The following is a 13,616-nucleotide window of genomic DNA, read 5'->3' as shown; positions in this document are numbered from 1 at the left end:
CAGATTATCTCCTTGGATTTCCTTTCAGAATTAAACCTCTCCTTATATTCATTCTGGGCTTCTCTGATAAGCGTCATGATCTTATCTCTATCCACATTCACACTCTTTGCCAAGTCTAACCAACCCGGAAAAAGTTTTGTGCCCGGTTGTCTACCCTTGAGGGACATAAAAGGAGAGACCTTTGTAACAGTATGCGGAGTCGTGCAATAATTCCATATCATCTCTCTCAATACCTTCTGCCAGTTCAAGCCTGCTGCCATCGCCAGCTGTAGACACCCTTTTACCAACCTATTCGCCCTCTCTACCAGACCATTTGCCCTGGGTTGGTAGAGAGCCGTCCTAGAATGTTTTATATCAAACCTCTTGAAAAACTCTACCATCTTATCAGAACAGAACTGAACACCATTATCCGAAATCAGTTCCGTAGGGAAACCCTCTCTATAAAATACTTCCCCAAAAAACAAAATCATTTGGGAGGTGGTAGCTTCGCAAATCGCCTTCCACTCAATCCACTTTGAGTGGTAATCAACTAGGACAATCAAATACTTAAGATCTTCGCCCAAATTCTGCAGTGGGCCCACCAAATCTACAGCAACTTTTTTCCAGGGTTCATCAGGAACACTTACGGGTCTTATGGGTGCTTCCCTAACAACTTTACTCTTATCACTTCTCTCACATTCCCTGCAGTTCTTTACACACTTCTCCACATCACTGTCAACTCCTGGCCACCAAAACGATTGCCTAAGATATCTCTTCGTGCCCCCCATGCCTAAATGTCCTTGATGCGCTATGCTCACTAATTTGGACCTGATGTCACTGGGGGGGAACTACTTTAGTACCTTTCCTGAGCTTGAAACCATCATCTGACAGACTTAACTCATCCTTTATTCCATGATAGCAGTCAAATTTCTTCTCAATAAGATTTCTATTGGGCCACCCTGTTCTGGTCCACTTTTTGACTTGTGTTAACACAACATCTTCACCATCAGCAACTTCCCACTCATCCTTGCTTATGGCCTCACACTCAATTTCAGAAATGCTCAGACCTTGCTCTAGAAATACCTCCCCATTATCCTTTCCTTCCACGGGTAGCCTAGATAGGCAATCCTCTACAACATTGTCCTTGCCCGGTATATACACAACTCTGAGATCGTAGGCCAACAGTTCTATCATCCATCTTGATATCCTGGGAGATCCTTTGGCCCATTCCACGCTACCCAACAACTGGACCAAATGTTTATGATCTGTTCTTACTGTAAAGGTTTGACCCCAGAGATAAAACTTAAAATGTGCCACAGCCCACAAAACTGCCAACGCCTCCCTTTCTATAACAGAGTAATTGTCCTCCGCCCCCCTCATGGGTCTAGATGCAAAGGCAATAATGTGTTCAACCTTTCCGGCATCATACTGGGATAGTGCAGCACCAAGACCCAGAGTAGTTGCATCTACAGCCAAAATTGTTTTCCTACCTGAAACAAACCCCCCCAAAGAGGGCGCTCTTATGATACACTCTTTGATCTTCTGGAAAGCCTCTTGGCACTCACTCGACCACTCATACTTTACACCCTTCTTTAGCAAGTCTCTCAACGGAGAGGAAATGGTGGCACAACCACTGACAAACTTATGGTAGTACTCCGCCAGTCCCATAAATGAACGTAATTGTTCTTTGTCCTGTGGCTGGGGAGCACTACTAATACTATCAACAAGAGACTTCTTTGGGGAAATACCATCACAAGAAATTCTATGGCCTAAGTAGTCTACTTTCCCCACAGCAATTTTACACTTATTCCTCTGAACAGTTAAGCCAGCTTTCCTGAGTCTGATTAGGACAGCCCTCAATGTCTCATTGTGCTCACATTCATTGTCAGCAAACACCAAAATGTCATCCTGGAAGACAGTGACTTTTCTCAAGCCCTTAATTACCTCCTCCATCACCCTCTGAAATACAGACGCCGCGGAAGCTAGAGCGAATGGCATGCGACTGTACTTAAAGATGCCCTCAGGGGTGATGAAGGCAGTAGGGTGCTGAGACTCTCTGGACAATGGAACCTGATGATAAGCTGCTGACAGGTCGATGATAGAAAATATCCTTGGTTCGCCTAGCATGGAAAGAGTTTCCGAAATGTTTGGGAGCGGATGCCTCTCAACATTTTTATTCTGATTTAGACTGCGCAAGTCAACACATAATCTCAATTTTCCGTTAGCTTTAGCCACCAGTACAATTGGCGATAGCCATTCAGTGGCTGTCACTGGTTCAATCACTCCCTTGCCAACAAGATCATCCAACTCATCTCGAAGTTGACCCCTCATATTCAGTGGCACTTGCTGCTGTGCACCATGCTTAAGTTTTATGTGATGCTCGAAATCCTTGCGTTTCCCTAATTTTTCAGAAAATACGTCAGGAAACTCCTTGGTCCAGACATCCTCAACTTCAGCAATCGTCACTGGGTTGGGTGCACTTGCCTGCACTCTCACGCGCAAACTCCTTTGTTCCTCCCAACCCAACAAAGAAGCCCCTTTCTTGGCTACCAGGATGTTGGCCTGGCATTCCCTTTCTTTGTAAAGTACTTTTGCAGCGAATTCCCCCAAAATCTCTATTGCAGATTCCCCATAACCACAAGCTCTGATGTTGGTAGGGCCAATTATTGCATCACTCTTCTTCAAGGTGTTCACCAAAGTGTCCTTGATATTATGGTCCAGGGAGCGCAAGTGTCAACTTTCATGACTAGTCTGCATCCATCAATGAAGAAGGTGTCCACCGGTCCCTTCGTCTCCCCAGAAATGGCCGAAATTTCAAACACATACTTGGGGCCTGGTTCTTGAGTGCTCGACACCTCTTGTATATTGTAATTCCTCCTAATGCTTTCTTCATTGCTGAGTCTGCCCTCTATTCTGGGCTCTACAAGGTTTATGGTAGTGGCCTTACAGACATTTGCAAAATGCCCTCTGCCCTTGCATTTGAAGCACTCTGTGAACCTAGCGGGGCAGGTTGGGAAATTGGCACCATATTTGGGGTTCCCACAACGGGAACATGAATTCCTCAAATTCCAACTGTCCCGCCTGATGGGGGGACGGCCTGGTTCATTCAAGAAGGACAGGGGGGGAGGAACGGATGCAGCCATGGTAAATGCAAAACAAAATATGAAAGAAGGGAAAAACAAAACACAAAAATGTTCTCCTCTTTCTCTTATCCCTTCTCTTTATTCTTTTGCGAATTTGTGGGAGCAGGACTGTGTTGTGGAAACAGGACTTGCAATGTCAAATCAGCAAATTAACTTTAGCATTGGGTGTGCCAACTGCTGCAGAAGATAAATGTCCCAGGAGGTATGTAATCATAAAGTTCCTCCTCCAACAATGTGAAGTAGAATATGCGGATAGAACAGGCCTCTCAATTCATCTGATGCAATGAGCAGCGAAAGAAGCAGTGCTGCATAAGCTTTTCGTTCTGGAGACAAAGAAACAATAGAAATCAGTGTTCCTTCACCGCTCCCAGGCGTGGGAGTCTAGTTGCCAGGCAACCAACGTCACAATGGGGAGACCGGGGTCTGCAGGGGCTGACACACACCCAAGGACGTGCGCATCACTGCAGGCCAGCACGTGGGGCGGAGCCAGGGTTCCGTGGGGCGGCGCTCGTGCACGGCTCAGTCCCAAGACCGTTGCGCTCCCCTCGCGGGGATCCTGGAGCAGCGCTATGGCACACGCGGCTCCCTCGCGGCTCTCCCTCCTGCCCCAAAGAATGACCCCGACTTGCCTGGAGCTCTGAAATGATCCGCTGTCTTCCTCCACCTTCCTGCCAAACCGCCTGCCGTCGCACACGCAGGAAGGGGCAGGACTCGGCCGATACAGGGCACGGTGGGCTGGATGGACCACAGATAGTCCGAATAAAGCTCCAAGGTGAGTCAGTGAAACAAGTCCTCGTCGCCAATGTTAAGTAATTGGACTCAAACAAGGAACACACGTTTGAGTATTTATTAAGTGGAGAAACACACAACAGCAGGCGCTGCCCTCCAAGGCAGACCCCAACTGACCAGTTTAGAATCACTCATAAAGGAAAACACTCAATGTGGAATAGTGTGACATCATAAAACAATTCAGCACACGTATGGAGAAAAACATGTGAGTGGAATCCCACGAGTGAGTTCAGAACATACATAACTTTCTATTCTATGGCTATCTTAATACATGAGTATGTATAATGAATGTAAATAACACCCCAACACATTACTACCCCGACTATGGGGTCAATTAGAACATTGGGGTATTAACCCATACTTGCTACACTGCATTAAACTGCTGTAGACTGATACCTTTGTAACGGTTAGGCTCACTCAGAACGGTTCTATTACAGCCCCAATGGTCACGAATAAAGGACTCAGGCAGGGGTGCCTGCTCATCCCCCTCTTATTTAACCTCTATGTGGCCGATATGGATACTGCCCTGAATGAGTGCTGCAATCTTCCACCGACACAGAAGATGGGAGGAGTCAGAAACTCACAGAGCAAACACAAGATCATGCAGATACATGAAAGAAGGCATATGTTGGCATATGGGGGTGGGGGTTAAGCTCAATATTGTAGATGTTTGTTAAGTTGTTTTGATTTATACCATTCACAGCTACCACTGAGGGCCAGTCTCCAGGCACTCATGTGATTTTGCAAGACGGAGGATCGGGTAGATTAGTGAGAGTAGAGGGATAGGATGGGGCATAATCTGGAAACTGCCATCTGTGTGTGTTGGATTGCGGATGGGTTGATTGCATGCACTGGCTTGTTGTATCCATAAGGGTGAGGCCCAATGCCTGGGTTGTTTGTTGTGAGTCAATGTCTGTTATGTTGGATGAGTGTTTATGTGTTTTATGTGGAAATCAGCTGGTATTTAAGGTTGTGTTCATGCAAACTGGCTTCTGTATCCACAGGGTGAGGTCCAATGCCTGGGATGTTTGTTGTGTGTGAATGGCTGTTATGCTGGTGTGTGTTTTATGTGTTACATTAGCGGGTATTTAAGGGTATGGTTGTGTGCACTGGCTTGTTGTATCTGTGGGGTTAAGGTCCAGTGCCTGGGGTTGTTTTTGTTTGTGGGTGTTAGTTATGTTGGGTGTGTTTTTGTGTGTTGTTTGGCTAGCTGAGTGGGCATGTATAGTATAAGTGAGATGTGTCGCAGGGGAGCAGGAAAGGGGTGGTTAGTACATTGGGTACTGTGATGAATCCTGCAGTGTCATCACTAAACCCCAGCCTAAAGTCTCCTCTCATGTGGCCTGGGGAAGGCAGCCGCTACTTGATCCTAACCCTGGGGATGGTAGCATGAGGGAGGACCCCATGGGAGGTGGCGGCTGTCAGGGGGAAGTGGTGACTCTGTTAGGAGAGCGGCATTCATCCGCTTTTGAGGATGAGATTTCCCTAATGCCTAACTATCTAATGGCATGTTCTTACTGTATGGTTCCCTCTCCCAGAATTACCCAAAGTACCAAACATAAAGACCCTTTTAACAAGTAGGAAAATGGTACACTCAGAGATCAGGAAGTTAACATCACATCTTCTAGATGTTCTGATTATGCCTTATATCAAGGTCCTAAACCTAAAGACAAAACACCAACTCCTTTAATAAGCTCCTCTAAGTCAGGGTTAACTAAGATGGGGTTAACTAAGAATAAAAAAAACAAGAACATTATGGATTTCAAGTCCCATAATGCTCTTATCACTGAGACAATGAAGAGGGGCTCAAAGTTAAAGAAGTGGTATGAGCGGTCTAGTTGTTTTGATGTAAAACACCTGAGTGGGACCTTTAAAAACGTAAAGGAATTTCAGGTGGGAGAGAAGCAGCAGTACAGCAGCAGGGAGAAGCAGAAGCTGATGGCGTTGTGGAGGCAACCAAACGCTGTGTAGGAGATGTGGCAGAGGTCTGGGCAACATGGCCATGCAGAAGACACGCAGCGGGAAGCGGTGCTGAAGCAAGCCACGCCGTGTGGGAAAGAAGCTCCTGACACGCTGTGAACTGCTGTGGCATATTGCATTCACACAGGAGGGTGTGCAGAGCTGCGATAGCCCCATTGAAGGTCGGCGCACACAGCGGCAGACCAAGAGGAGCTGTCAGAAGCAGAAGAAAGCAGTGGCAACACCGGCGAGTCAGCCGTACATGCCAAGGCATACCATTGAGTTGGGCTGAAAAAGGTGACCCTGGGGCACTCCGAAGGAGACCACTAGGTGATATGAACTATTTTGAATACCAAACAATTGAATTAAGATGAACTGGGCACAACTCTCCTAATGAGGGATTGCAAATAGGGGTTTATTGTAACTCACAAGAGAAATACCAAGTCAAATTGGGTATAACTCTCCCAGAAATAGATGGCAATTGCGAGATAATTATAACCTGCAATGCCAGCAGATAAGAGGTTGCAATGCCAGAAAACAAAGGCTGCAGGAGCAAAGCACTTCTTGTATGAGAGACCAAGGTGGAGAGAACTGTAACCTGCATTGCCAAAATCCAAAAGACAAGCAAGATAACAATTATCCTTTTGTGGAATATCAATTTGGGAAAAGATGTAACCCTTTTTGATGAAAGTCAAAAGAATATCAAGAGAAGCAGTTGGTTCAAAACTCCTCATTTATGGTTCTAGTGTGGAGAGATTGGAACAAACATTACCACGGAGTAAACATTGTAGTAGTAGGAGTTTTATGCTGGCAGGTGAGTAAACCAGGAAAGGGACCCATTGAAGTTAGTACTGGCAGGCGAGTGGACCAGGAAGAAGAAGTTGATTTGAACCATTGTGGTTGTGGTAAAAGGTTGTGGTGGAAAAGAAATGTTGACTCCATCACCTTGTCTTGATAAACTGTTTCATTTCAGAAAGCGATTGTTGAAACCATCCTGACTAAAGTGTTTCTTTTGAAGAAGAAGAATGAGGTACTAACAAGTGCTTGGCCTTTTGAGAAAAGAACACTTACATTTGATTTGTGAATTTATTTTTGGAGGAAAATACTGTTGTTATACCAAGCAGGAGGTATTTGGAACGAGAAGAATTTTGTTTTCCAAGCAGGGGTTTGTGAAAACATTAACAATTGCTTTGATTTGTGAGCAAGCCTTTGGAAGAGAGACAATCACTTTGCCAAGTGAAAGGATACATTGAATGAAAACGACTTTTTATGCTACATTGAATGGAACTTTGTTACTATACAGAACTTTCTTGAAACTGAATTTGGTTCTAAATATTCCTGAATTGATGCAGGGAAAGGACATCCAACCCCGGTCACAAGGATTACTGTTTACAAATGTTGAGTTCAACATAACATGTTATTTCGTAGGATTTAATAAAGCCAAACAAACCTTGTATATTTTGTTGTGTATATTAGTGTGAAGGTCAGATATCTTTTGGACACTAGGTCATTTATCTTTAGCCTTAGTTTATTTAATAAAAATGGCAACTTGTGAACAAAGTATAACTGTGTGTCCGTCTCAAATTTCTGACCCCTCAAAGTACTCTCAAAGATCTTCTAAGTGGCTAATCTTCACGATTCTATCTAAATGTGACGTAAGGCTAATCTTCTCGATTCTATCTACATGTGACGGATGGCTAATCTGCAATTCTATTTAAGCGGGACGCATTTCTAATCTTCACAATTCTATATAAATGTGACGCATGGCTAATTGTCACAATTCTACCTAAATGTGACGCATGGCTAATCTTTGCAATTCTATCTAAATGTAACACATGTCTAATCTTCACAATTCTATCTAAATGTGATGCTGGGCTAATTTTCACAATTCAATCTAAATCAGTACATGTAGATCACTAAGATTAATCTATCTATTAAAGCTACTCGTAAGTGGCAGGTGATTAAAAGTGTTATGAACAGTGTAGGTGGTGGTTCAATAGAGGGCTTCCTGGATGTCTATAAAAAGGCCATTATCCTGTGCATTCTGCATGGCTTCGAGACCCTTATCGGGAAGCTTGTAAACTGGATAAGTAGCACTGAGGCGAACTACTGTGATCCATCATTGGTCTCCCCTCCTCAGTCTCTGTTGAAGCCCTTTGGCTGGAGTTGGGGATGCCTTCTTTGCAGACTTTGTAGAAGATGGCTTGTTGTAAACTTCTGGAAGAATACACCTGTCTGGCAACATTTCTGGCTCCATACTAACACTGTTCACAGAACACCCACGTTGTAGGACTGGCAATCTTGACCACGTAGATCTGGTCAATACAGTGCAAATCCACCTGGCTGCTATTGGTTTACAAATCAGTGACATGACGGATATTGGCAATTTCCTTCTTAAATTAAAAACAAAATCCCTAGATTGGCACTGTATGTCTTCTATTGATAGCCTATCAGCAAAGTGACAGTACTCATATTACATTATGCAGGTAATTTACCCTAGGCAGCCACATAGTTACTTAACGAAAATCTGCAGCGTTGCCCTAAGTCATTTTATACTATATCTGCGTCTGAATTTGGTGATAGAATATACTGGCGCATGGGCCAAAATCCCACGTGAGCAAAGACTGTCGATTTTGCAAGGGGTCGGTTGAGCCTGCCAGACACATACTTACTAGTTGCACCTGTTTAATGAATTTTACATAAAGGGTTATGGGCTTTTCTGCTCCACGCCCGAGTGTATTCGTACTGACCAATTTTGGGCCCCCATTTTCTCGGCCAAATCATTATTCATTGTGGCAGCTGCTCTACATGTCTGGGAGTGGATTTTCCCCAAATCTGTAGAAATGTGAAACAAGATTTTAACAAATGTTATTGAATGGTGTTTTCTTACATTTATGCATATATTTTTTTTGTGATGAGCAATGACTGTTTTGTATTGTTACACAGTCTGTGTTTTCTCAATGTAAGGTCATTTTATGGCTGAAAACGTAGGCCGCCAAGCACATCCAGGCGCCTCCTTTCATACTCTTGCCATCTGTACATATTGTACTGCCTATTGCCTGTACTTATTGCTGCCTATTTGTATATATGTATATAATCCTGATATTACTTTTACTGTGTGTTATATATTTTTGTTGTTGTAACTAAGCCTCACAATTTCATGTAAAGGTTGCGCACTTTTACCTTAGGGTATGCTCGCGCATTACAAATAATAAAACAAACAAACAAACAAACAATATGCAAAAGGATAGACATATTAGCCATAGGCATGTAATAAAAAATAGAAAATACAAAAAAGTAAGAACACTCATCATATTGAGTTTGCACGCAATGCCAGTAAAAAAAGCATGAAAACATGTCCATGCTGTCTTCACCAAATGTAATCCCTATGCACCCCCAAGGAAGACCACTCATTATGTTGGCTCTGTCCATAATGTCAGTAAAAATGTATGCCACTCAGGCAATGTCCAAAGTGGCTTCATCAATGTAAGCCGGTATGGCCACACAAAAAACACTCATCATGGTCACTTTGCCCATAATAAAACAAAAGAGCTGATGGCTGAAATGTTTAGAATTATTATTAACCTCTGGCATTGCTCTGGGCAACCCTCCAGACCATCGTTCTTCACCTGCCAAGCAATTACAAAAGGGGAAAGACCATATGCAAATCCGGCTTGGTCCCACCCCAAAAGGGGCAGTCCAGTCGAACTGCGTGGTCACATTGCTTCTGCACGAAACCGCAAGCATGCACAAGCAATTCTGAGCCGATCCCCGGCCTGAATGAGGCAGGAAGAGGGCGGGGTGAAGGGGCATCATCTTTTCCATGTGCCAATTTTCCTGTGTCTTTGGATAATGCTTTTCACAGGCTGTCCAGGAATCAATGCTTAGGTGTCTCTGTTGCCGGTTCTGTTCCATTGACGTTGATGTGCAGGGCATTGGGAACACAACCAGTCTTTGCATTTGCATTTGCAGATAATCTGAACAGGTTTATATTCTTTGCAAATGCAAAGACTGCGTCTGCATCATGGGCCGAGGAAAGAATATTGCTCCCTAATGCCAATTATTATTTTCTTTTGTCACACCACCAAAATACTCCTTAGCACCCAAAGGATCACATAACATGGACAAGGTGGTGCACTAGTGGCCCCTGGGGAAGAGAATCCACTGATCAATGTCAAGCCCTCACTGACTCACCTGAACTCGTCAGAGGGCTGGGACCCCTCAGACAAAGAATCTCAGCCATCAAAGGCATGCCAGGCGATGGGGGCATCTGCACTTGGAGCAGCCTACAGTAGGTCTTCTTCATTGCATTTTTGTTTCCTCTGGGCAGTCATCACCTGCAGCAGTCACATCAATGAAATCTTTAATTAGCGGTGGAATGGATGGAGTGAGTGCCTCTTAAGGAACTATTCCCACATGTTGTTTACTCAAGCTGATTGATTACAAGTTTTAAAAAAAACATATTTACAAAATGGATCTCTACATCATGAAAACCTGGGCTCACCTCAATTGTTCAATGTGTGATGCTGTCAAAAATCACTCTACCTAAATGGATTTAAAGTGCGGTGGCTTCAAAAATAGGAACTCAACAGCTAGCAGTAATTCATGTACGTGTCCATTACACAGAAATGCCTCACTCATACATACATGACTACAGTGTTGCACCATGCATCACCATTATCATCATGTTTATAGTGCACACTATAGGCTTCATTGGCCCTCATCTTAACCACACCACTGTCATCAAAAAGACATAGATGGAAGGTGTATCATTATTCATAAACACTGGCATTGCTGCCGACAAACTTCCATCGCTTCTGTAATGGTACAGATTGGATAACAAAACAGTAATATTCAAGGTTACCCACTGAGCAATGACGGTGGTTATGATGTTGGCTTTAATTCTTAAATTCAAGGAAGACTTTCACTGTTTCTCATTTTAGCTGGCGGGGGACTGAGGCCACACTCTGAAACCGAGGGTGGACCATCATCAATCAAAATGAATGGGCAATTACGCCGCCCTTCAATACACTGAATGGAGGATGCTGCTCTGGGCCTGGTAGCCAGGCCTAATGGGGCCATCATTAATCAGTAGGTTTTGACAAGCAAAGCGGTAGGTGGTAGGACTGCTTAAATAGCGATAGCCTACCGCCTGAATTGGTAGGGTTGGCAAGCATGTAAAGTACGCGTTAAACCTTATATACAGCAATGCCCCCATGACTTTACATATCGTAATGCACTTGGCTCACCCTCTGCAAACTTCTCCAAATTACTAAATTTCCCAGAATGCACTCTGTTCCATGCTCTATGGAATCCCCCACACTGGCCTGCATTTTTACCATTTTCATCCTGCCACACTCACTATTAATACTGTGCCTTCTCAAGGCATATGCCCTGAAATGCACCTGTTTTACTCAGTAAAAGGGTCTTTGCAGGTCATGTTCAGAATATACACTGCATCATTCAACACAAACATCTCTCAGAGGCCTACATGTTCCAGAATGCATTCTGCCACACTCAGTACAGTTATCTTTCCAGAACTGCATTTTACAAATGCACTCTGCTTCTCCAGCTGACAGAAACCTAGGAGCCCCATGTAAGAAGTGACGCAGCAAGGATGTTCAAGTAAGGTGTCAGGAAGGTTGGGGTTTGTTATAGTGTTTACCCACACTTCACAAGGACACTGTATGTTTTTCTTTCCTGGTTTAGTCCCCAGGGGATCTTTCACTTTCCACACCTTCGCTGTCGCTATAGTCCACCGTCTCTACCAAGTGCTGGAAATGGAAATGATTAACTGTGGGATCCCACTAGCCCTGGGGGTTAGGAGGGGGAGGGGCAGGCAGTTAGAAGCATGACATGATATGATAAGGCATTTATAACGCACCTATACACAAGTGTTTCAGAGGGAAGTCAAATGATCTTACTAGGCCAGGTGATATTGAGATTGCGCAAGTGCAGGCGAGGGGGAAAAGGGTAAGTGCAGGGGTATGGGGAGGGGACAGTGCAATAGATCGGATCAACAGTAAAGAATAAATAAAAAAATAAAGCAAGAAGGTAAAAGTGCAGCCAGCTAGTGGCAAGTGCAGGTGTAAGTGCAGACATCCAGTGTCAGGAGCTGGTGAGGTCTGTAGGGATACAGAAACAGCCCCCAAATGCAGGTGTTGCCTGGGAGGCAGTGCAGGTGTGCAGCTGGTGGGGGACGGGACCTGGGCCCGAGATCAGAGGGTAGCCAGGTGACCAGTGCAGTTTCAGGCAGGAGATCAGCAGGGAAGAGGAGGAGAGAAAGCAGAAGCAAAGAGGAAGGTCTTGAGGTGCTTCCAGAACCGGAGATGGTTCGCCTCCAGTTTCAGGGAGGCTGTTCCAGAGGGAGGCCCCAGCCGAATAAAGAAATCTACCATCAACTCGTTGCTTGGAGAAGCGACTGACCCTGAGGGAGTTGGAGACGGGTTGTACGTTAAGTTAAGGGAGAACTCACAAGATTTTTCTCAGCACCCCGACCACCCATAATGAAACATTTACATTGCAGGAGATGAATACATTGTTAAAGAAAGGAGGAGTTTCCTGTAATGTTAAAAGCACATTAGAAAAGGTGCACATCTTTGCAAAGCTGTTCTTGCATATTTTCTGCAGTGTACAATCCTGACAGGAATATTGCAGAAGGTGTTGTAGTGTAGTGGGTAAGTCACTCGACTTTGGGCCTGGTGGTCACGGTTCGAATCCGGGTTCAGGAACAAAAGCAGATTGTTTAACTTAATGGCCACGAGTAGATTTCTTGGATCCAAAACCCAGGGAGACATCTTCTGTCAGATCTAAAAAATCCAGTCCAATGACCAGCAATGTCTCTACCTTTCCATTCTCTGTCGTCTTGGGGCACTTACATGCTCTCATTGTTCAGGGCCTTCATCCTTTCTTTCACTTGACATAGAGGCCATGCCCTTTCCTGCTCTGGCTTCCCCTTAGCAAAGCCTTCGTCTTCACCTTCTCTGCCTTCCCCTTAGTTAGAGACATCACGTTCATATTCTCTGTCTTGGCCTCAACATTTCCTTCCTCTAGCCTTTTCTTCACTGGGGCTGGAGTTGGGTTCTCCAGGAGTTAGAATTAACCACTCCACTCCAGACCTTAAAATGTCCCCATCAAGCTTCCCTACTCTCTGGGTCTTGCAATCCGTTCTTTCCCTGCAGTTCTTACAGCTAGGACAGCAATGTTCCTCTCTGCTCCAGCAATTTTCTTCCTATATAAAATCTCAATTCGCCTTTTCTGTGCCGCAAAACTCTGTTCCACTCATATCATGGGAGCTTGACCTTATATAGCGTTTGGACTGAGTAGCTTCACGCTAATTGGCCAGAGGGGGTCACCTGCCTACTCTGGGCATGCTCCATGTCAGGAATGCTTTGTAGCCCTCAGTTCATGGAGGAAGTCGGTAAATAGGGAAGCCGCCATCTTTGAACCCACTTCAGTCTGTGTTTCTTGCTGGTGGGGAAGGAGCTGCTGGTTTGTGCCCCTGTCTGTGGCTTGGGAATTTCCCTTCCATGAATTTCTTTTTGGTGACTCCTTCTGTGTGAACTAGCTCAGGGTACGTATTAAGCAATACTCCGATGGATGGGTGTTTGGAAAGACTGTTTCTCGTGCTGGTATCTTTTCCCTTTCTTTTAACGGTTCCATATGCTAATATCCCCGCAAAAATATTGCGATACAAAAATATTGCCATATTTTTGCGGCGATATTGAGCCATGGACCTTGCGGGAG

The 13,616-nt window shown here is 44.6% G+C and overlaps 1 long non-coding RNA gene across 1 annotated transcript in view; it reads right to left on the bottom strand.

The window, feature by feature from the left end:
• LOC138580173 (uncharacterized) overlaps positions 1-10,203 on the bottom strand; it is a 147,458-nt gene extending 137,255 nt beyond the window's left edge. Inside the window, exon 1 of the long non-coding RNA XR_011304195.1 lies at positions 10,065-10,203. This is a non-coding gene — a long non-coding RNA (uncharacterized lncRNA). The remainder of the gene's footprint in view (positions 1-10,064) is intronic.
• Positions 10,204-13,616: the final 3,413 nt, after the last annotated feature.

Source organism: Ambystoma mexicanum, chromosome 3p (genome assembly GCF_040938575.1).
Source record: "Ambystoma mexicanum isolate Mex_15411 chromosome 3p, UKY_AmexF1_1, whole genome shotgun sequence".
Taxonomy (NCBI): Eukaryota; Metazoa; Chordata; class Amphibia; order Caudata; family Ambystomatidae; genus Ambystoma; species Ambystoma mexicanum.
This window is presented reverse-complemented; position numbering and strand designations above follow the sequence as displayed.